The sequence below is a fragment of the Pleurodeles waltl genome, chromosome 1_1 (genome assembly GCF_031143425.1).
Source record: "Pleurodeles waltl isolate 20211129_DDA chromosome 1_1, aPleWal1.hap1.20221129, whole genome shotgun sequence".
Lineage (NCBI taxonomy): Eukaryota > Metazoa > Chordata > Amphibia > Caudata > Salamandridae > Pleurodeles > Pleurodeles waltl.
In genome coordinates this window covers 1,002,253,734-1,002,278,107 of record NC_090436.1, presented here as the reverse complement: position 1 = coordinate 1,002,278,107, position 24,374 = coordinate 1,002,253,734, and the positions used below count along the sequence as shown (strand labels likewise).

General features: G+C 43.9%; 1 protein-coding gene across 2 annotated transcripts in view; it reads left to right on the top strand.

The window, feature by feature from the left end:
• The window catches only part of LOC138291226 (albumin-like), a 447,949-nt gene that overhangs the window by 161,314 nt on the left and 262,261 nt on the right, over nucleotides 1-24,374 (top strand). The window lies entirely within an intron of this gene.

Genomic DNA, 24,374 nt, shown 5'->3' with positions numbered 1-24,374 from the left:
GGAGTGCAGAATTATTAGGCAAATGAGTATTTTGACCACATCATCCTCTTTATGCATGTTGTCTTACTCCAAGCTGTATAGGCTCGAAAGCCTACTACCAATTAAGCATATTAGGTGATGTGCATCTCTGTAATGAGAAGGGGTGTGGTCTAATGACATCAACACCCTATATCAGGTGTGCATATGTAGGGGGTGCCGAGGGGGCCCCTGGGGGCCCCTGCAGTGCCCATGCCAACGGCATGGGCACTGCAGGGGCCCCCGTAAGAGGGCCCCACAAAGCAGACACTGAAATACGCGACGGGTGCAACTGCACCCGTCGCACCCCTGCAACTCCGCCGGCTCAATTCTGAGCCGGCGTCCTCGTTGCAGGGGCATTTCCGCTGGGCCGGCGGGCGCTCTTTTGGAGAGCGCCCTCCGGCCCAGCGGAAATGTATGAATGGCCGCCGCGGTCTTTTGACCGCGGTGCGGTCATTTGTCGGCGGTACCTTGGCGGACGGCCTCCGCCGTCCGCCAAGGTCTGAATCAGGCCCAAAGTCTTGTGATCTAATATGAGCACTGCATTTCACCACGGCAATTACAAGAGGTAACTGAATTGAATGTAACAAATCCTTTATTTGTTCGCCATTTTTCACAGGAGAACCAGATGAGGTCATAAAACCTCTCTGTGACCAAAGTTGGCCAAAATCATGTACAATTCCGAATCCGTATCTGCTGTCGGTATAGATAGTGACCTTCACATTTACAGCTGCGTGGCATGCCTTAGTAAGGGCAATCAATTCTGCCACTTGTGCAGAAAACACTTTTTCGAGCCAGTAAGCTTCAACCATACCAGTTATGGTACATACCGCATAGCCAGCTCTCAGTGTTCCAGTAGAATCTCTTAGACAGGACCCATCAACGAACATAATACAATCATTTTCTTTTAACTGGGTGTCCTGTATGTCTGGACGGGGTTTGGTGCACAGCTCCGTTACCTCAAGACAATCATGTTCAAATTCTTCCTCGTTTTTGGTTTCAGTATTCTCATTAGGAAGTAAGGTTGCCGGGTTCAATACACTGCACCTCTTAAGTGTTACATTTGGTGACCCTAGTATGATCGTCTCATACCTAGTGAGACGTGCATTTGTCATGTGCTGAGTCTTAGTTCGAGTTAACAGAATTTCAACTGAATGTGGAACCATTACTGTTAGAGGGTATCCCATGACTATGCGTTCACATTGTGTAAGGCTCTGACCAACTGCTGCGACTGCACGCAAACAGCCCGGTAAGGCTGCTGCAACAGGGTCCAAGGTAGCTGAAAAATATGCTAAAGGGCGATTTGCATCTCCGTGGACCTGTGTTAAGACAGACAAAGAACAACAGAAAAGGTTTCTCGTAATCTGGCATTCCTAGTGCTGGTGCCCTGCACATGCATTCTCTCAATTCCATAAATGACTCAAGCTCTTCTTTTGACAAGGTTATAGTATATGGCTCATCCTTGATTTCTTTTCCTGTCAGTTTTATTAATGGCTTTGAAATGATCGAGAAGTTGGGTATCCACTGGCGACAGTAGCCCACCATTCCCAAAAACAGTCAGACATCTCTTTTTGTCGTTGGGGGGTTCATTTGCAAGACAGCTGTTATTCTTTCCTTTGATATTCTCCTGGAACCCTTCTCAATCAAATGTCCTAAGTATTTCACCTCTTTATGACAGTATTGTAGCTTTCTGGGTGACACCTTGTGTCCATTTTTTCCTAGATGATTCAGTAATGCAATGGTATTATATTTCCACCTGTCCCTTGTTTTGGACGCAATTAGCAAATCATCAATGTACTGCACAAGAGTTGAATTAAAAGGCAGCACCAGGGGCTCCAAATCCTTCTTCAATATCTGATTGAAGATGGACGGTGACTCAGAAAACCCCTGAGGAATTCTGCACCAACTGTACACCTTATCCAGGAATTTGAAACTGAACAAAAATTGGCTATCCTCATGAAGAGGTACTGAAAAGAAAGCTTGTGATAGGTCTATTACGGTAAACCATTCAGCATCACAGGGGACCTGAAACATTATCACTGCTGGGTTGGGCACCACAGGGCAACATTTTATCACAATTTCGTTTATTTTTCTCAAATCTTGCACAATTCGAACTTTTCCACAGGGCTTCTTTAAACCCATTATTGGAGAGTTACAAGGACTGCTCAAGACCTCTTTCAGAACTCCCTGCCTGAGGAAGTCTGCAATTATGTGTGACACTTCGATAAGAACATCTTGGGTCATGTGGTATTGTGGCACTTGAGGGAACACTGCATTTGGTTTTATCTGAACTTTAACCAGTTCCACTCCTTTTATAAGTCCTACTTTTCCGGTCAAGTCCCACACCTTCTCTGTTACTGTCCCTTGTAGTTCGACAGGTAAGTCGATCAAGGTATGCATTGGGAATAAAGTAATCAGAGGGTATTCTTCATTTGTTCCTGTTTCTTCCTCTAAAAACTGACTTTCATCTCCTTCATTGTCACTATTTGTCTGTACTTCAATTCCGTCATTGGAACAGGTAATTGAACATTTTGTTTTACACAGCAAATCTCTTCTCAGTATGGATACTGGGCTCGAGTCACAGACTACGAACCTATGTAGCCCCTGGAAGATGCCGATCTCAACTTGCACTGGACCTGTAATCGGGTTAGTCAAATACTGATTTGCTACTCCAACCACTCTTATGGTACGCCCTGACAGAGGCAATCTTGGAACTTCTGCGCTTCTAACTGTGGAATGTGTGGCTCCTGTGTCAACCAGAAATGAAACCTTATACCCCATCACCTTTCCTTCTACATATGGGCCCCTCTGATCCACCTCTAAGGATGTTGCAAGCCTGCACTCTTCACTGTCTGAGCTATCATCTGACCAATCTTCATTCATGCGTTTTTCACCTCGTAATGGGAACTGTTGTACAGTATTGTTTTGATTTGTTACCTGGCCTGTGACCTGCTGAGGAAGCATCACCTGTTGCTGTCCTATCGGAGCCATTGGTAATTGCATTTGCTGGCTAGGCACCATAGGAGTCTGCTGCTGTACTGGCTGTAATTGTATTGACTGAAAACGTGGCATTTGTATCTGCTGCATGGGCTGTACCCCTTGCATTTGCACCAGATTGTTCTGAAAGTTCGGGTTCTGATGGCTTATTTTCAGACCTCATGAATTTTGTAAAGCACCAACATTAGTACCTTGCTGAACAACACCATCCTGCACCATATTCGGGCACTCCCGTTTCCAGTGCCCCCCGCGCGCGTGACATGGTGACATCTTTTTCGCCCCTTGGATATCGTATTGAATTACAACCGTATTCAAATCTGAACTTCGGTTTACAAACCCTTTGCCTCGACCTCTTGGTTGTGTCTGAAACACACCATTCATTTGCGGTTGCTGCTGTATCATCTGTTGAACTCCATTTCCCTGTATTCCTGCCCTTGTCTGCATCACCATCACCTTTTCTTTCAACTTTTTCTGCTTCAACTCAATGTCGTCACTGCAGTATTTTGCATACTGCAGCACCTCATCAATCGGCTTAGCTTGCCAACAGATCAAATGATTCTTAATCATCTGGCTAACCTCTTGTCGCAACCCTTCAACAAATCTAAACACGAGATGGTTCATATCCTTTGGTTCGATTGTCTCAGTACCACTGTAATGTTTGAATGCCTTCAACAATCTTTCATAATATGCATGTATCGATTCCTTAACCTCTTGAGATGTCCGGTCGATTTTCTGCCAATCAGTCACTTTCGGCGACACCTTTTGTTTCAAAAACTCAATCACTTTATGATAATACTTCATCACCTCTTCTGAAGGTGCCCCAGTCACCTTATTCCTTGCTGGTTCCTTTGTCGGCCAATCAACACCTCTCTTACACTCAAGCCATAAATCAGGCGGAACAATGATCTCAAAGTATTCAGGTCTTCCCAGAGACATTTCGCGAGCTTCACAAACCTATCTGTCTGCTGATACCACTTGATCGGTTTCTCTCTCAGTCTGGGGTAATCATTAGTAAAGGATAGACTATCTCCTCTGGACCAAGGCACATGAACTAGGACACCGCCAGCTGTTTCTCTCATAGGCAATATTTTTACGGATTCCAAATCAGGTGAAGCCTTAGCTTGATTAGATCCTGGGCTATCTCCCTTTCCTTTGTCTCTTTTCTTTGCCCACCTGCCTTCCCATTTCTCCAAAGCCCCCCAAATTTGCGCGCTTTGCAACAGTTCTCTCAAATGTGCCTTCATTCCCGCAGACCTCATGTGTTCAAAATCTTTTGAGTCAAAGTCCAATCTGTAATTTCTTTTCAAATGTTTAGTGTTTGCGATATCGATATTGTATTTGTCTGCCAAGTTCGCTAATCTCTGATGTACTTTGCCTACTTCTTTGGTAATCTTAGGGCATAAGTATCTCAATTCTGCCTCCGTGTATGACTCTAATCTATTTACTCCCATTGTACCTTCCACTAACTCAGCAGCTTCTGCCCCTAGTCTCACGACATTCAGGTATTCATCGTGTTTTTCTTTCTCTGGTTCGATTGTAACCGCTGCATTCTTTTGTGAGGTATAAGTTTTCTCTAACCATTCGTTTAACTGTTGGACTGTAAAACCCTGCAACGAAATGTTCCCTGCATGTATCATTGAGGAATATGAGGTGTTCGTACTCATTGTTAAATCTCTTAACCCTGCTTGACGCATGGCTTCGAGGGGTGCTCCTACCGGACTAAGGTCCATTAAGGGCCTCGGCTGTTCAATAACTTGTTCTCTGGGGGCCATTATCTGTGGAGTTCCCTTCGACCCTCCTCTTATCGTCTCCTGAGTCATCACTCCCTGATCACGCATACCTGTTTTGTCCTGTGCATATAATGGTACCGGTGGACCAACAGTAATTGGTAATGATATGGCAGCAGGTGTCTGACCCGGACCCAAACTCTGTGGAGCAGTAACTCCATATGTCTGTTCTAAGGTACCCGGGACAGGTACTACTGGCGGTTCAGCCACTGGGTTATACCCTGGTATCAGCTGTGGCAGTGGTTGCCAAAGCAACTTCGGAGTGGATTCAATCTGTATTAGCTTTGGCTTTGTGTATATCGGGTCTGGCGGCACTATCAAATTTGTAGTTGTTTCAAGTACTGGGACATCTGGGTAGATTCTCTGTATCTGCGGTGGAGGCTGCAACTGTATCGGCATTTCTGGTGCAGTTGGTACATTGACACCATACTGTATCGAGACAGTATCATTAGTCTGTACCGTATCAGTAACTCCCTTTTCCTGCGTCTGGTTCCCAGGGTCTGTGCCAGTACTTGGAGCACTGTCGCTCAGTACATAAGGTGACGGACGATCATGTAATAATCTGTCCATAAATTCCTCATCATCTGAATCGTCTTCCTCTTCCCAAGATCTTTTATTCTCTTTAGATTTGTTCGAGTCTTTATCTGTTTTGCAAGAATATTTCTTTCCTGGCGTCTCCTCTCCCTGTGCTATTGCTGGGAACAGTTTTAACCCATCTACTATTTCCCGTCTCCACATTTTGTTCTCATTGTCCCACCTAGCCTCTGCATAGGATTTTTCTGCCGTTCGCAATTTTCTCTGAAACCTTTCTTGTCTATGTTTAAGTGCCATCAAGTCCCAGATTGCTAGCGCCTCATACTGAGCTGGTCTTGGAGGTGGTTTCAGTGTACTTAACATCCACCTCAAATTTTCTAGTACCTTTGGATTGAATGTTCCATGTTCTGGGAACGCTAGACACCCTTCTTTCTCTGTTAATTTGCGCCACTGTTTCACCCATAAACAAGGTGCGACACCCTTCTCTTCCATGACTATAAGCTGGAGTACCCTCGGGTGGTGTAGGTTCCCCATCAGTTGCAACAATATACACATCTCCTTTCAGAGCACTTGTGAACGCTTTAACAAAATTCATTTTTGCGATTTTCTTTGTTTTGTATTTAATCAGAATTGACTTAGTTCCCAGGACACTCTTCACCCGCCTTTCTCAACCTAGTGCCTCTCACGGACGGCAGCCAATCCGTGCGCGACCCCTCTCGACGACTGACCTATCTCAGCGCGGCACCACTGACGTCATAATCACATACACACTGTGGCTGTCAAAGTCTTGCGGCTTGTCTGCTCCTCACTGAACCCATACACCCATACAACTAACGCAATTAATGCGAGCACCTTAAATGACAACACAAATCTGCTGGCTTACTGCAGGAAGGGTAACACATTCGCTTTAGAACTTTACAGAGATTTCACTTGAAGCCTCGGCCGCTACTCTCTCCTTATCAGTTCCCGAAAAAGCAAGCAGAATTCGACCCGCAAACTCTACTCTAGACTTGTCAATGACTCCTTCTAGTGCACTTTAGAATTTGTCAAATCTCCATCGAAGGTTTCATACATACATTATGAATCAAATTTGACTTGTCAACCACGCCCGATTGACCTATTAAACAGCACAGATTACAACATAAACCACATTTGTCTTCATACTCCGGAGTCTCAGGCCTCAACAGGTCCGTACATAAACAACCAACCACGTGGATAATTTTTGAGCACCAAGCGCCACACTCATATGAAGTACGCCGACTTCCCTACTCTCATACTATGGAGTATGCCCACTCCTACTAAACAACACTTAATTTGGCCTAAATACACACAAATTTCACAATCACCTGCAAAAAGGCATAGGCTAAGCAAGCACAAAAAACCCTAAACCACATACATTACGGCGCCGAGAACATTCCCAACTCACTTAGGCAGGCTCCGAGATCCCCGGAAAGTCATGGTGAACTTAGAAACCCATCATGCCTTCAATTTGCATTATCACAGAAAACACAATTAAACAATGAATCTCCGTCCTAGGGCCCCCAAGGGCCAAACCGTCGCTCTGCTACCAGAACTGTTAACGCGTCCCTCTATGTCAATTTTATACACATCAGGACTCGTTTTAGGCCGATGAATCTTTTGATCCAGTGGTGAGACACCGTAGAACGAGATAACTGATCAATATGTCGAGTAATATATCAGTAAGGTCGCTGATATTTATCACCACAATACACCTTATTTTGGATAAAGACATTAATCAAATTGTCGACGCAACCATGCCTTTCAGCCATGAATATTCACACCTTGTGATAGCATTTTATAAGTTTTATTCCCTATTGATTACAATCTACTAGCAAAGTGTCAATCTCAAAACCAAGAAACATATAAGCATAGTCACAATATGGCAACTGTAATAAGACTTCAATAATGCAAAGATCACAAATAAAAGGGCATAACATAAAGTAAACATAGATCGGAACAAATAGAATATCATGTAAGTCTTAGTTCAGCATGGTATAATGTCAGACACGTCAGTTTGTGTCAGTCAGGGAGGTCCACCTATCCTAGCCTCTAATTAGCATCAGCATGTTGGACTTCATGCAAAACAATTTAGAACACCAATTTGGAAAACATCCAACTATGGTCACTAATCGAAAATACAGCAGTTGGTACCTAGAAAGGAAAAGCAAATAGACAAATTACAATAGCATTGTCATAATTACCCTCCAAGGATTGAGTCAGCACACAGGATGAGTCTTCGTCTTCAGGACATCAGTCGTATCGCCATCAGTCTAACTTAGTCTAGTGGAGAGGGACACTTTCCCTTAGAAGGAGGAGAAGCAATAAGGACAGTCGATGGGTGAGGATAATTTATTAAGTCTCAAAGTCACCAAACAGAGTGACAGAGTTTCTGGATAAAATCTATAGCATTCCCTACCTAATTTTCCCGACTCTTCTGTGTCATGAGCTTTTATCCCTTTTTCGTAATACCTTCCCCCAGAATTCTATTGGATATTCGCTATACCCCACTATCTTTAACCTATCAAATTATACATTAGGTAATCCAAATTGTCACCCCACGATAATTTATAACACTTTGATTGGTCTTCCTAATTGACGTCTTCGTAGGTGGCACATCCGGGGGTTACTTCATCCTTTGGCACGTCTTTCGGGTCATGAGCTTCTTTATCCATGGTTAAATGTCCTTGAATATTTCTTTTGTATACTTTTGTTTCAAATTCTGTATAAAACTTATACTAAGGCAGCTAGCATGTGGATGTGAACAAAACCATTATGGTTACATGAAATAAAGAAAAAGAATAAATGCAGGTTCATGGCCCTTTGTGAGCCAGCACACTGTAAAACAGAGAAAAAATGCTTTAATATGAGAGCTAAGGCAGCTAAATCCACAGCTCACGCTAACTTAAGGCCTATGGGTTTTAATACAAATGCAATATTCGTAAGCGATAATATATTCAATTAATCACGGTGCAAGCAATTATTTCCTACAATCGACATTAGTTTATGTGCACAGTAGTAACTTCACATTAATAATCATGTTGGGAATACACACTAAGCAACTAATATTTTATGGTCGTTTTTTTTTTTCATATGCAGCATTGTTAGAAATTTATATAAGCATTTCACATTTAATATATGTAATATTTAAACTACGCTCTCTCAACTACTTAAAGCATTATAACCACCACCACAGAAAAGGTGATAGGAGGAATGCTTGCAAATAATCTAACCACTGGCAATCGCTCAGGGTAAAATTCTAACCCATCATGTTTTGCAAACTATGCCTCCTCTGATTAGACTCAGCCCTATGTATATCAGCCTTGGTCCTTCTCCTGTAGGAGCTGCCCAGCCTGTACTGCCAAGTCACGTCATCTCTAAACCAGAAAACAAGCAGCCCAAAGAGCAGTTACAGCCGATTTGGTCCTCCTCAGTCAGATCCAGTTTGGTTTCAGTGACACAGTAAGCGAGGGACCCATGTCAAGGCATACACTTGATCCACCTTGAGGAAATTGCTTTAACATGTCTTGCCAAGGGTTTTGCGGTGTGAAGGGTAACAAAGGTAAACAGAAAAAGAATGCTGTATGTACTTCAATTATTTTAGGTTACACTGTGCTTCTCTAAGCAAGCTATTTTAATTCAGGAGATTAGGTAATGGGGTGAGCAGTCAACTGTATTGAGTAGACACATGCAGAAGGGAGCCAGGAAAGTTTGGTTTGTACTTCAGGTTGTGAATCTGAAGTTGGATGGTGGTAGTTGACACACACAAAACCTGAAGCCAAGCAAGTGATATGACCAACTACATCTTTTAACCTACCCGCAAAAGTTAAGGCTGCTAAAATGGAATTTCAAGGGGATATAATTTCAAGAAGGCAATTTGTAACTGAATATTCACCAAATTCAACTTTGAAAAGTGGTCGGGGAGGATGACAAGTGGGGTTGGGTGACAGCAGTACTCTCAAATTCAAAAGAGAAAAGTAAAAAAAGATTCCCTATCAAGGCACTATCCTGAGTGATTTTTAAAATAGCTGGTTATACCTAGGGCCTCATTTTTGTGGTTTTGGCACAGGGCAGCGCCAACGGAAGGATCCCTGCAGCAGTGCCCTGCAACAAAAGAAAAGGGTAGGAATGTGCTGTATCTATGAGATACATCCTCCCTGTGCTGGCGCACAATGTGCTGCCATGCGTCAATGTGGACGCCCTTGCACCATGGTGCAAGAGTGTCTGCATTGTAGGGATGAATGTTTTTGTGCAGGAAGGAGAACCTTCCTGCACGAAAACAATTAATGGAAGCATTTTCCTCCTGCAGCACACACAGAAAGAGGAAAAAACATGGAGAAAAATTTGTATTTCTCCATGTTGCACATCCCTTACCCCCTAGGGAGGTGTAGGCTTTTGACGCATTCTCAGGTTTACTAAATCTTGTAAATCTGGGAATGTGTCAAAATCCATGGGCTTTACGTAGGAACATCCACTGCAACACACATGGAACACCTCTTTGGTGCAAAGTAAGGTAAAACAGCGACTTGTGCTACATTGCCTTACTCCATATCTACAAGGCCATGAAAAGCCACACAAAGTGGCTCTGCATGGCCTTGTAGATATGGGCCTGCATCCTGTGCTGCCAGTGCAGCACAAAAGTGAATCCCCGGCTGCGCAAGCCACTTGAAATAAGCCCCACAGTTTGCAAAGCCTCCATTAAAACAAGTTGTTTAGAAATAGTTGTAGCCCAGGAACCCGGGTTGACTGGGCCGTTATATTGCCACCACTGTAAGGTCACATATGGCCATGTAAGGTCACATATGGCCACAATGGAATGGCAAAGTGTTGAACAATTCTAGTCATTTACTATATCTTCCAGATTTAGGCAGCAGTGGTAAAGAGGATGAACTGTTACAGCCGATAAAAGAAAATATAGCTGACTTTCCAGATTACTCAGCAAAATTAATGGGTGATTTTAATGCCGATATTACAGCATGCCTGTACAGTGATGATTGTGAATCTATGCCCCATAATGGGGTGTGAGGTCTCACTCTTCACCAAATGCACAATACCAAGTCAGAAAAAAATGAGGTGCTGGATTATTGCAACAATGCAACAGATTTATTTAACTATCGTTAATGAGCAACTGGAGGGGCATTCTAGAGGGCAGTCCACAAGGTTAATGGCATTGGCAATGTTTACTACAGATTACGTTGTTATTGTCCGTAGACGAACAAGCAGTGCTTGGAAATTCTTCTGACAATGGAGTGTGACCATTAATCAATATCACTTTAGCTTGATGTGGCTGCAAAGGGTACATTTGGCATTCTGTAGGTGTCTCCATTGGTTCAGAAGCAACGCAGTTTGGTTAGAGAAAAATAAGATCTTGCTTCACTAATGGTTGATGCCTGTTTTTAATGACTCAACAGGAGCGTCAGTTGAATGGTTTGCCCTCTGCTGAGTAATGGCTAAGAAATTATATCCTCACCTGCAGATTCTTCAGCTTTACATTATCAAGAAGACAGAAGGCTTACACAAATATGAAGTTAACAACCCAAGGAAACAAATGTAAGTTCTGTCCCATTCTAAGTCAAATTGAGATGTGCAAGAATCCATCCGAAAGCTAAATCCATTGGTTAAACTATTCTTCCAAGAGGAAGAGCTTTTAAACTTGTGTTAGAAATTGGGTCTCTGGTTGGCAGAGGTTTGCACCCTGTCCAAGTAGAGACAACAGTCCTAGTCAGAGTAAGTGAAATACACAACCTAAATTAGCATGTGCTCACCTTCTGGTAGCTTGGCACACAGAAGGCAGGCTTAACTTAGAAGGCAATGTGTAAAGTATTTGTGCAACACTTAATTACAGTAACACAGTGAAAAACACCATAAAAAGGACTCAACGCCAAGTTAGAAAGATAGATATTATTTATCTAACAAAGACAAGACCAAAATGACAAAAATCCAATTATCTAATCAAGAGCTACCACTTCAGAATAATTTAAGTAGAGTGAGTTTATATGCTGGGAATTTATCAATTTAGTTGGTAAGTTTCCACGATGCCACAACAATGTCCGGTTAGTGCTGAGAAACAACGGAGCGGCTCTGTTGAGCCTCCCACTGCTCCTATGTGAACAATGCACAGTGATTGCTGTCTGTAATCTAAAACAGGGCAAAACTTGCAAGAGCTTCTTTTAAGGAAATGTTGGTAATCTAGAGTGCGGTGAACGGTGCTGACTAAGTCATTGGGCCTGCCCGGGTCCAAAGTAGCGCAATTGGGAAAAAGGAAGGGGTGCTCCTGTTAGGTAAATTACAGCACAGTTCCCTCTGCGGCCATCCTGGTGGATGAGTGCTAGAAGACTCTGTCAGGGCCCCCCGGTCCAAAGCAGAGAGACTCCCTCTTGACCCTAGACGTGAGTCCTGCCTACACTGATGTTCCTCTGGCTGTAGCAGATGGGGAACACTGTGCCTGATCCTTATGGCACAACATCATCCTGGGGTTCTGCTACTTCGGCACTGGTGCTCATCAAGGCTCACGTCACTGGCAGGGAAGGGAGCTCTGGCACGGCCTTGAGGAGGTGGGGTCACCTAAACTTGATGAGTTTGATTCCGGGGAGGGGGGGTTTCTAGCACAGGGCCCATGCTCTCTGGTGTGAGCGGGCAGCTTCCTCGTGATTATTGGCCTGCTCAGTGGCCCGGGGGAAATTAGGGAGCACTACCTCTATTGCACACTTGTTCCTGACAACAGGGGGGCATGCTCCAGCAGTGGACATTGTGCTGAAGGGCAAGCAGGGTCTTAGATGTCCCAGAGACCTTGCAACAGAACCGGGGGCAAACCAGCAAGCCATTGGAGACTCTTGGGGGGCAAAGATAGTTAGAAAAGTCCAGTCCTTCTCCTGCTGTGAAGGTGCAGCAGACCACCAAACAGAGCAGCAGCAAAGTGGCAGCCCCTCCTACAAATCAGCACACAGCAGCAGTAGGCCAATGCAACAATGCAGTGCAGAGCAGCAGTCCCTCCTGGCAGCACAGCAGTCCTTTGTCCTTGTCCCAGTAGATTTCTGATTTTGTGGGGGTTTGGGATCCAGCATTTATACTTTGGTGCCCCAGTACTGGGAGTATGGAGAAACTTCCAGGTCTTCCTCTGAAGTCCACAAGGTCCTTTTCTTGCCCTCCCTGGCTGGAGACACTACGCAGGGGGTTATGCAATCCTTGTTTGAGGAGAGGCACAACCCTATTCAGAAGTAAGTGTCAACTCCTCCCTCCCTCCTAACCCAGGTAGACCCATCAGCCTGGCGATGGTCTTTCAATATGCAAGCTCCCTTTGTGTGTGACTCTCTAGTGGGAATGCCCAAATCCCAGTTGTCATCTACCCCGGACGTGTAATCAGAGACAGGCAATGGCACACAATGTTGAAAGCAAGAAAATGGCAATTCTTTTAAAAAAATAGCAACACAAAGGGATGATGGACAGAGTGCTGAAACATTTCAACCAATCACCACGTGTCACAGATCTGGCTTTCATCCATCATTCTTTTGCTCACCATGCTACCCAAGTCTTGACCCTGTTGCACATGGGAACAGTCCAGCCCAAACTGCAAGGCAGGTTCACCCTAGACAAAAAACAAGCATCCTAAGACCAGTATCAGAGTATCATCCCTCATCAGCCAGGCTTGCTGAAATACATAGCACATTGAGCAAAGGGACCCACGTCTGGGCATTACCTCCCCTCTTAGGATAACTTTAGCAATACAAAAGGATGATGGACAGAGTGCTGAAACTTTTCAACCACTCAACCCCAGTCACAGATCTGGGATGACTCCATCGTTCTTTTGCTCACCATGCCACCCCAGTTTGGACCCAACCATATGCCAATCAGTCTTGACCCCGTTCCCTATGGGAACAGTCCAGCCCGAACTGCCAGGCCAGGTCCTCCCTGGACCAAAACCAAGCATTCTGGCTGGGCTCAAACTGGAATGGCATGGCAGGCTAAAAAACTGATGGATTAAACCCAGATCTGTGACGGGGTGAATGTTTGATTTGTTCTGCATTCCATTCATAATCTGTTGTTTTAGCATTTGTCACCCCAAGTGGGAAAGGTATGCCCAGACTTGGGTCCTGTGCTTGCTATGCCACCAGATTCAAGCTACCCTGAAACCGGTCCCAGGATGCTTGTTTCTGGTCCAGGGAGGACCTGGCTTGGCAGTTTGGGCTGGATTGTTCTCATGGAGAACAGGGTCAAGATTGATTTGCATATGGCTGGGTCCAAATTGGGGTAATATGGTGAGCAAAAGAATGATTGATTAAACCCAGATCTGTGATTGGGTGTGAGTGGTTGGAATTTTTCAGCACTCCTTCCATCATCCTTTTGTGTTGCCAAAGTTGACCTAAGTGGGAAGGTTATTTCCAGATGTTGGTCCGTGCTCACTGTGCCACTGGATTCAAACTAGCCTGCCCAATGAAGGGTGATATCCTGAAACCAGTCCTAGGATGTTTGTTTCCGGTTTAGGGCGAATCTGGCCTTGCAGTTTGGGCTGGACTGTTTACATGGGGAACAGGGTCAAGACTGATTTTCATTTGGCTGGGGTTAAGCTGGGGTGACATGGCAAGTGAAACAACTGATGGATTAATCCCAGATCTGTGACTGGGGGTGAATGTTTGATTTGTTCTTCATTCTGTCCATCATCAGTTTTTTTGCATTTTTTGCCCCAAGTAAGAAAGGTTTTTCAACATGTGGGTCCCCTGCTTGATAAGCCACCAGATTCAAACTAGCCTGCCTGATGAAGGGTGATACTCTGAATCTGGTCCCAGGATGTTTGTTTCTGGGCCAGGGAAGACCTGGCCTGGCAGTTCGGGCTGGACTGTTTTCTTGATGAAGAGGGTCAAGACTGATTTGCATATGGCTGTATTCAAACTGGAATAGCTTGGCGAGCAAAAAAACGAATGGATTAAACCCAGATCTGTGACTGGGGTGACGGTTTGATTTGTTCTGCATTCCATTCGTTATCTGTTGTTTTCGCATTTGTTGCCCCAAGTGGGAAGGGTATGCCCAGAAGTGGGTCCTATGTTTGCTATGCCACCAGATTCAAACTAGCCTGGCTGATGAAGAGAGATGCTCTCAAACTGGTCCCAGGATGGTCGTTTCTGGTCCAGGTAGTACCTGGCCTGGCAGTCCTGGCTGGGCTGTTCCCATGGGGAACAGGGTCAAGATTGATTTGCATATGGCTGGGTTCAAACTGGAATGGCATGGCAAGCAAAAAAACTAATGGATTAAACCCAGATCTGTGACTGGGGGTGAATGTTTGATTTGTTTTGCATTCCGTCCATCATCTATTGTTTTTGCACTCTTCAAAAAGTGGCATTTTCAGATCTACAATTTAAAATCCAACATCACCCTAGGTTGTGATCTTAAATTGTGAGTCCAGGGACACCAAACCCCATATTTGTATCTCTTCCCATTTGGAGGTTACACTTAAAAGGTGTTTTAAAGGCAACACCAATGCTATTACATGAGAGAGATAGGCCTTGCAATAGTGAAAAAACAAATGTAGCACTTTTTCACGACTTGAACATGTTCAACTTAAAAGTACATGTTCAACTATTTAAATACACTGCACCCTGCCCTTGAAGCAAACTAGGGCCTACCTTAGGGTGACTAACATGCAATAAAAAGAAAGGTTTGGGCCTGGCAAATGGGTACATTTGCTAAGTCAAATGGCAGTGTAAACTGCACACACAGACTCTACAGTGGCAGGCCTGAGGCATGTTTGAGAGGCCACTGTAGAGGGTGGTACAATCAGTGCTGCAGGTCGACTAGAAGCATTTAATATATAGGCCCTGGACACCCGTACTGCACTTTACTAGGGACTTATAAGTAAATTAAATATGCCAATGATGGAAAAGCCAATGTAATCATGTTTTAGAGGACAAAGCACCTGCACTTTAGCACTGGTCAGCAGCAGTAAAGTGTGCAGATCCCTAAAAGCCAGCAAAAATAGGTCAGACAAACAGGAGGTAAGAGGGCAAAAAGTTAGGGAAGACTACCCCAAGGATGCCAGGTCTAACAACTCGAAACAAGTCAATCAGTCCTTACAAATAAACGATTGCTGGTTTTAAAGGATCTGTTTCTAAAACACAACCCTCTCACTCAACAAGAGATCACACAGCACTGGCTCTTCAAGTATTTTACTCCTTCCTGATTTCCCAAAGAATCTGCATCAAAGCTCTCGGCATTGTGCAGCAAACAATTCATGGTGCGTCTTGTTTTGCTTTTCTGCAAAACAAGCTGCAAACATACCCTCAAAGGAACCCCAGATTATGTGGCACCTCTTCTGACTATCTCCAGGCTTCCTTTAAGGTACAGATCAACAAACTCTGCACCTCTCTCCTAATCCGAATAAGACCGTAGTCACATCAACTGAAATTCCAAAGAGAAATTAAGACATTACTGTTCCCTCATCAGTATAAAGTTTCCCAAAGGAGGTGAACCAGCAACTTGCCTATATTGGCAAGACTCTGTAGGAGGGCCAATACCAGGTAAATCATCTGCCTAATCCAGAGTAAGGATCTATGCCAGGAAACCAGAAGCCCAATAACCACCCATTAATGAGGTGCTTCCTTGTTAATCTGACAATATTCTGCATCACAGACAATGCATATTGCCAATGGGTCATTTTGAGTAAAACGGAAAGGCACATGGAAATTTGCAGATAATCCATTCTGCTAAACTTTAGAGTAGGGGACTGGTGGATGTTAGACCTGGCATTCTTGGTGTGGTCTCCCCTGTCTTTTTTACCTCTGCTTCCATTTTTTGACTGTGTGCTAGACCCTGTTTTTCCTGTTTTTGGTACTCTGGGCACTTTACCACTGCTGACGAGTGCTAAAGTGCAAATTACATGTGTAATTGGCTTTTCCGTGACTGGTGTATTTGATTTACTAGTAAGTTCCTAGTAAAGTGCACTAGAGGTGCCCAGGGCCTGTAATGCTACTAGTGGGCCTGCAGCACTGGTTGTGCCACCCACATTAGTAGCCCTGTAAACATGGCTCAGACCTGCCAATGCAGTGTCTGTGTCTGCAGTTTTAAACTGCCAATTCGGCTTGGCAAGTGTACCCACTTGCCAGGCCTAAACCTTCCCTTTTCTTACATGTAGGGCACCCCTAAGGTAGGCCCTAGGTAGCCCCATGGGTAGGGTGCAGTGTATGTTAAAGGTGGGACATGTACTTATGTGCTTTACATGTCTTAATAGTGAACTATTGCTAAATTTGTTTTTCACTGATGCAAGGCCTATCTCTCTCACAGGTTAACATGGTGGCTGCCTTTAAATATCCTCAAAGTGCAGTTTCCCTTTGAGACCAGATAGAAATGTGGAGTTCGGGGTCTCTGAACTCACAATTTAAACAGACATCTGTTAGTGAAGTTGTTATTTAGATTGCTAGTTTGAAAATGTAAGTTTTAGAAAGTAGGCATTTTCTTGCTTGAACCATGCTGTGACTCTGCCTGTTTGTGGATTCCCTGTCTGGGTCAGACTGACAGTTGGGCTGTTTGTGATTCTCCTCTAGACATTGACACAAAGGGTGCTAGTGTGTAGCATGTAAATCCTGATGAGCCATCTGGGCTAGAGTGGATGGAGGGGTTGTCACTTACACCTGAATGGGCAGTGCCTGGCCACACAAAGCAATCTCCAAAACCCTGGTGTGTGTCTGGGACCTGGCCTAGGCAAGGCAGGTTCTTGAGAACAACAGAGACTTTCCTTTGAAGTTTGCCTACTTCAAAGGCACAAAGGGGTATAAGTAGTGGACCCAGAACCCCAGACTTTTAGGTCACTTCTAGATTCAAAAGGAATCTCTGCCAAGAAGAGCTGAAGAGCTGAGGAGAAGTTCTGCCCCGCCTGTGACTGTGCTTTGTTGGGCTATCCTGCAGTTGCTGATTCTGCCTTTGAAAGTGGGCAAAGACTGGACTTTGTGGTATATTCCTGCTTCAGAAGACTCTCCAAAGGCTTGGACTGAGCTTGCCCCCTGTTCTGAAGTCTGAGGGCCATCAAAGACTTCCTCTGCCAGCATCTGGACTCGCTCCTGAGACTTCTGCCCTGCCAAGTGGAGCCTAATCGATCCCTGGGCCCTTGAAAGGAGAAGCTGGTGGAAAACCAAGAAGATCCAAGGAAGCCGACTTCGGAGAGCTCTGTACCGATGCTGCTGCCAAATCCTGTGACGCTACCTGCAACCGAAGCTGGTGTCCTCGCTGGAGTGCAACAATCTCGCAGGCCTGATGCTGCTACAGCCTCGCTGAAGTCTGTGACTCCGTGGAATTCTCCGCACCATTTCTTGACCGACGGACATCGACTCAGCCGGAAGTGCACCGATCCAACATTTCGCACTGATGCCGCCTCACCTCCACCGCTCCCCAGCAAGGACCCGACACCTCTTAGTGACTCCTCTGCTCAACACAGCACAGCACAGCAACGGAATCAACACCACCTCGGTCCCAGTGATGCTGCGATCCCCAACTCCGTGCACCAACTTTTTTCCTCATTTTCAGAAGGTACTGTACCTGGGGGTCAGTGTGACTCTGTGAATGGCACCATTGTCGTCGGATTGTTGGAAATGACTACGTTATGATGCTATGATGTCACCTAATCGAAGCATTTGTGTTTCTAAGTGCTATTTTTTTGTGTTTAGTTTTAAAAAATTCACAACTTGACTAGTGTATGTTGGATTGTTGTTCAGATAAATATTGGCTATTTTTCTAACCTGTTGTTGAGTCATATTGTAGTGTTTTTACTGTATCACTGTGTGTGTTGGTACAATTCTTTACACATTGTTTCTGGGTTAAGCCTTTCTGCTTGTGCCAAGCTACCAAGGGGGCGAGCGAGGGTTAATCGGGTGTGCTTCCCCTTTGCCCTGACTAGAGTGAGGGCACTTGCTTGAACAGGGTGTAACCTGACTGCCAACCAAAGACCCCATTTCTAACAGTGGAGTTTATGGTAGTGGAACATATGCTGGTTCCACCATCAGAAAACCCCAAGAAGTGGCACATTTGCCACAAAGCTGCACAGTTCAGTATTTTCGAAGGCCTATCCTCTGCAGGTTACCTTCTGACGCTGAATTTTCCTGTCCATGTTCACTCATCAGAAGCATGACAATCCCAGGCAGGAAAATTTTAAAAAGTCCCTGTTGCATCTCCAAAACTCCCAGGATACCATGAACATCTGTTTCTTGCTTTCAGAATAAAATCCCTGCTTTGGAATGGTTGTTCTGGAAAACAAAAATACTGTTGTGTGTGCTGGCATAAAATGGCAGCAAAACTGATATTAGATTTCCACAAAAAGTGATCCCACTGTATCAGCAGGAGCACTGTCAGTAAAATCTCCCTGCAGACAAGGCAGGGAGATCACTAATTAGCACACCTTCTTCCACTGGGCTGGGAGGAGAGGATATCCACTTTCCGAATGGTTTAGCAGCCTGGCTGTGTAAGTGTAAATGAGTCTCAATGTCTGCAGCTACAAATCTGGAGTACCTCTTTGGGTTCATGTACAATACCTAGTGCTTCTCACATTGGACATAATGGGCCAGATGTAGCAAAGGGTTTTTCCCATTCTGTATCAATGGGAAAATGTGTTCGTACATATGGCCCAATATAACAAACACTCATATAAGCCTTGCTTGCATAAACTGGAGGTGGGCTGCAAAACGTTTGAGGTCCACATTGCTGTAGCAATGTGATATATAAATCCTAAGTATAAAAAACAAAAATGATAAAAGCCACTGAATCCTGGCTTGTATTTTCTGACAATGTCACCAACATAGCATCTGTGGTGATGGATTACTGCTCATCAAGTAGGTACTTTTCTCTCCTATGATTTTATCTGGTGGTGTGTGAGATTTCCATCCCTATTGGCCAATGCTCAGAAGACTTATTAGAATTTAGGCGCCTGCTACATTTCTTGTAGAGGGCTGGATGAATTTAAAAAATAAATCAAGTTGTCTCACCATCAGCTGAGCCAGTCGACTGAAAATATTTGAATCTCCAACCTCTGCTACAAAGCCAGAAGTTGGTAATTTAGAGCCTACATTTGTCAAATCCCAGCTCACCATGATCTGGTATGCTTTTTATAAATAATAATAAGTGAAATTGGTCCCTCAGCATTAAAGGTGGACTACTGCCTAACTTGGGAGCCATAAACCTCGATGATTGGAATCTTACTGTTCGCGGATGACAGTCCTTTTGTCCCACACCAAGATGGCCATGCATAAACTCATGAACACACTTGACACGTACTGTACAAAAAATGACTTGAAGATCAACACATCAAAAACAAAGTACACAATTGTAAAAGGAAGTGTTGAGCTGAGGAGCTCCTTTAAAATGTATGGAACACCTTTAGATTGTGTTGACCACTATGACTACTTAGGAGTAAGATTCGCCTCCAAGTTGTCTTGGTCTCCACAATTGATCAAGAGAGAGATGGTTCACTTAGTCGATATGCTGGTGGGGTGCTTGTTTTCGCCAAGGAAATAGGCTGATCTCTCCTCCCCTTGAAGACTATAGAGCGCAAGCTCTTACTGCAGGCTTGTACGGAGCAGAGGTGTGGGAGTATAAAAATGTAGAAGGGCTAGTTAAAGCTGAGAATCACTATTTGCGTTGTCTCCTTACACTTCGTCCTGGAACCCCAGTGGATGCTTTACGGCATAAGCTGGGTATTGGATCTCTTGAGCAGCAAGCAGCACTTCACCCAGTCTTATACTGGATAAAGGTATGGACCAACCTGAGCTGGAATCTTATTTGGCCATCGCCCAAGAAGTCTGGTCTCTCACCAAACAAATCAAACTACCCTGATACAGTCATGTGGCCTGCATTCTGCAGACAATAGGATGTTCTGAATGTTGGGCCAACCAGTTAAAATGATAAAAGGAATAGGTCAATTTGTGAAGTAAAGGTACTGGAATTATGTGAGGGCTAACCAGTCAGGTGGAAACTGGAGCAGCTCTGGGCACTTAAGCCTCTCTCCTCTTTTGAATCATACATTGATAAGTTAACTCCACTTTCAAGAGGTCATTTTAAGTTAATTTCAGGTTAGGCACCTTGCCAGTCAAATAGTTCACCAAGTCATGGCACAAAGGTGGGTATAGCTCATCTGACTGTGGATGTGCCCTCGGGAGAGGATTCCGTATTGCACTTTATGCTGCTATGCACTTTTTCAGCTGAGATCAGAAAATAATATCTCCACCTGCTCTTTATAGCACATTCGATAAGAAGCTGCTTGGATATATTGTCTCTGTGTATGCACAAGGATTCTGAGCAAATTGTTATCCAAGTATCCACATATACATATCTTGGCTTGCGAATAACTAGTTTACAACACCAGTAGGGCTGCAGTGGAGTCCCATTCCAAACACCAACCTACTCAATTGCTTTGTGTTGTTGCCTAAATGCTCTTATGAAACAGCCGTGAACATTGGAAGGACTCCACTAGCTAGACAGTGGTAAATAGTTGGACTGCCGGTACCACAAGTAAATGTTTTATATGTGTGGCGGGCAAGTAAAGGTATTGGGGTCCCCATAGCCAATGCCGCCTAAGTGGCCTTCGTGTATATACAAGAACATGTTTTAGTTGTAAATTATAAATACAAGCATAACCCAGCAGGAGACTGGTGTAACACGAGGTAATATTATGTTTTATGATGGTTCATTGACTTAGGGTTCGCTTAAAGCAGATACACTAGCACTTTGTATCTTTAATGGTAAGAAGTTTGTAAAAAGAACTTTAGGCTTGAATGAGTTCTCATTGCTATCATTGTGTTCAATAGGTCTTCTTAGCCCTGTGCACTAGCACTTATGGCCATAAATGGCAGGGCTGCACAAAGCACTTTAGAGCTGCACATGTTTTTGATCTGTTTTCCTGCTGTCTTAGTTAGGTCTGATCTGGGCTAGTGCAAGAACGTGATTATACATATGGCTTTATGTGTCAGGAGGGAGACCCTGACAGACACTGAACAGTATCTTCAACATAGTACTGGATTGCATGCCACATGAACATAATACTAGACACTTGCTGGGATATTGCAATAAATGGGCTTTCATGTAGCTAAGACATCGAAACAACCTTAAGTAATCATGTTCTCGCTCTCTCTCTTTTTAGTGGGGTTTTCCTTTGGAATGTTGTATGTTGTATGAATCTTATTTTCTGATTCAATTTTTAGTAGGGGTATTGGTGTGTTTTATATGCTCAGGAATGGTTTTATAATATAAGGTATCGTGTTTTTATATATTGTATGGCCTAGATAGGCTAACACAATAAATAAACCTGAACTTGACTACTGCCAAGGAAACTGAGCACCATCACACTTACAGCCCCACCCTTCATTTGAGGCTGTTAGACGATTCATATCTACCCGAGTTCAGTCTCCAGTTAGTCCTTATTTCTGAGTGTTCCACAAAGGCTTTAAACATGATCTGTGTCTGTAGCCAGCCCAAAGGGCACCTAGAGGACACGAAATGAGAGGTGTGACGAAGACTGTACAATGTAGCAGCTGGGTTGCTGGACCTAAGGAACTAGGAACCAAAAGCTCTTAACGAACAGAAGTGTAGGTGCTTTCTTATATGAGTGGTCAGCCCAAAGCACACTCCTTGTTTCAGTGTATTACTCTCTAGTGAAATAGAGTTTATTTTACACCAGGTTGTGTCAGACTTAAATGCCTCTCCGTTTTGCTTCAGAGGTTATGAGTTTGTTTTCTTTTCATTGTCTTCCATTCTTCTGGAGAAATTAGGAATATGGGTTGTTTCTGCAGTTCAGTTACTCAAATCAGCCACTCCAGTTATAACAATCAACCTCTTTTTCTTATTCAAGCCCCTTATGTATCAACGCATTTCCCCATAGTCACAAGATAGTGAAACCCTGCGTACATCAGGCCCAAAGTCCCTTGTAATCCTACCCCAAAATTCTTCTGCATTTGTAGACATCAACACCAAGTAACTCCACTTTAAAATAAATCACTGCTTCTCTTTTAAACGTAAAATCAACACACGGTGTACTTTTTAGGTCACCTGTACTATTTACTATTCTTTCAAAAAGAACATCCAAAAACACTTTATGTGGGTACACATACGTTTAGTAAAAAGAGACATAATTGTTCCTTGATAAAGCAAATTGAGCCTTCTGTCATCACCCAGGTGCCACCTCTGTTGTCTATGTGATCAATTATTGTGAATATCAAAGCAAATCTATTTTTCCCAGGTAGTCACTGTTATGAGGATCTCTCATGATAGAATATATAGTCCTGGTTAATGGCATTTTTTTACTCATGTTATAGTTTATTAGGGGCATATTTATACTTGTTTTGTGCCAAATTTGCAACATTTTTTTTATGCAAATTTGGTGCAAAACTAACTCCATATTTATACTTTGGCGCTAGACCCGTCTAGCGCTAAATTTATGGCAGCCAGAGCTAAAGTTATGGAGTTAAAGTCATTTTTTTGGATGTGGAAACCTACCTTGCATCAATAAGATGCAAGGTAGGTGTTCCCGCCCAAAAAATGACTTTATGGCCTTAGCGCCATATTTGTTCCCCCCAATCAAAACATGCATGGGGAAAGGAGGGGTCAAATAATGGTGCAAAGCCTGCTTTGCACCATTATTTAACGCTTGGGTAAGCACACCATGGAATAAGCCCACAGGTGCCCTCCCCAGGCCCCAGGGACACCCACACCAGAGGGAGAGAGGACGATGGGGGACCCCATGCCAGGTAAGTATAGGTAAGTATTTTATCTTATTTTATTTTTTAAAGTGTCATTGGGGCCCTGAAATGGGCCTCCCTACATAGAACTGGGTGCAATGGCCATGCTCAGGGAACACAGGTCCCCTGTGCTAGCCATTGAGGTGGTGAGCATGACTCCTGTCTTTTCTAAGACAGGATTCATGCGGTATGGATGGTTTTGCGTCAGAAAACGATGCTAGGCTGGTTAGAGTCATTGTTTTAACTCTAACCTGCCTAACGTCATTTTTTGGTGCAAAACCCCCTTCTCTCATACCGCCACTCCAACCCCCACCCCCACCCCACTAACGTAATTTTTTTGGACGCTAGCCCACCCTTTGCGCCGACTTGCACCATTCCATAAATATGGTGCCCGGCTGGCACTCAGGAATGGTGCAAGACATTTTGATGCAAAACTGCATTAGTGCAGTTTTGCACCAAAAAGTATAAATATGCCACTAAGTCCCTTCTAGGGGTGCTGAAGACCTAGTTGCAGACTGAACCTGTCTACACTTTTGCCACTGCCCACCTCACAAGACAGAGGAATACATACATGTCAAGATCATTTACAAACAAAGGCTGACAAACCTCAAGCACACAATTATTGTGTTTTAAGACATCACTGATACAACCCAAATCACAGCTGATGATTCAGAGATATATATTTATGCAATTTCAAAGTTCTAAGAACCTATTTTGCTTTGAAGTAGTGTCAGATTGAATAGCTTCTATCAGCCAGTAAAACCCCTGAGCAAGAGCTGAATTCAAAGGTAAATTAAAATATAATTGGAACATCCAAAGGCCCCAACAAAAATACTGCATACATTAATGGAAACTTAGAGGTCCTGAATGCTTCATCATCAGAGTAGGACCAGCACGATAGAACAGAATATGGCTGTCAAAGTATGGGTCACTTGATTTTTATGGATGGCCCCAGTGCCTCTCGAGGACATACAGAATTAATTGAAACATAAAAAACATTTAGAACTACTACCACCTTGGCGCTGATGCCCTGGCGTTCGTTTGCAACAATTTGGAATGTTCAGAGATTCTTAGCAATATTTCCCAGGCTTACCATTTGATGATCCTATTTGTCTAGGGGAGGAGCTCAAGGCCGTCATTCCACCTGAGCCTGAGGAAGTAATTACAGCACCTAGTAACCACCGATACTACGAGTTGCGGTATTTATTGTGTGCTATAAATAGCACCAATTCTCAGTTTTCCTTAGGGCAAAAGAGAAATTACTTGCAAAATCTGGTGCTTTTTGCACCAGTTTCTTCATGTATCAGAATTTGCCAAATGT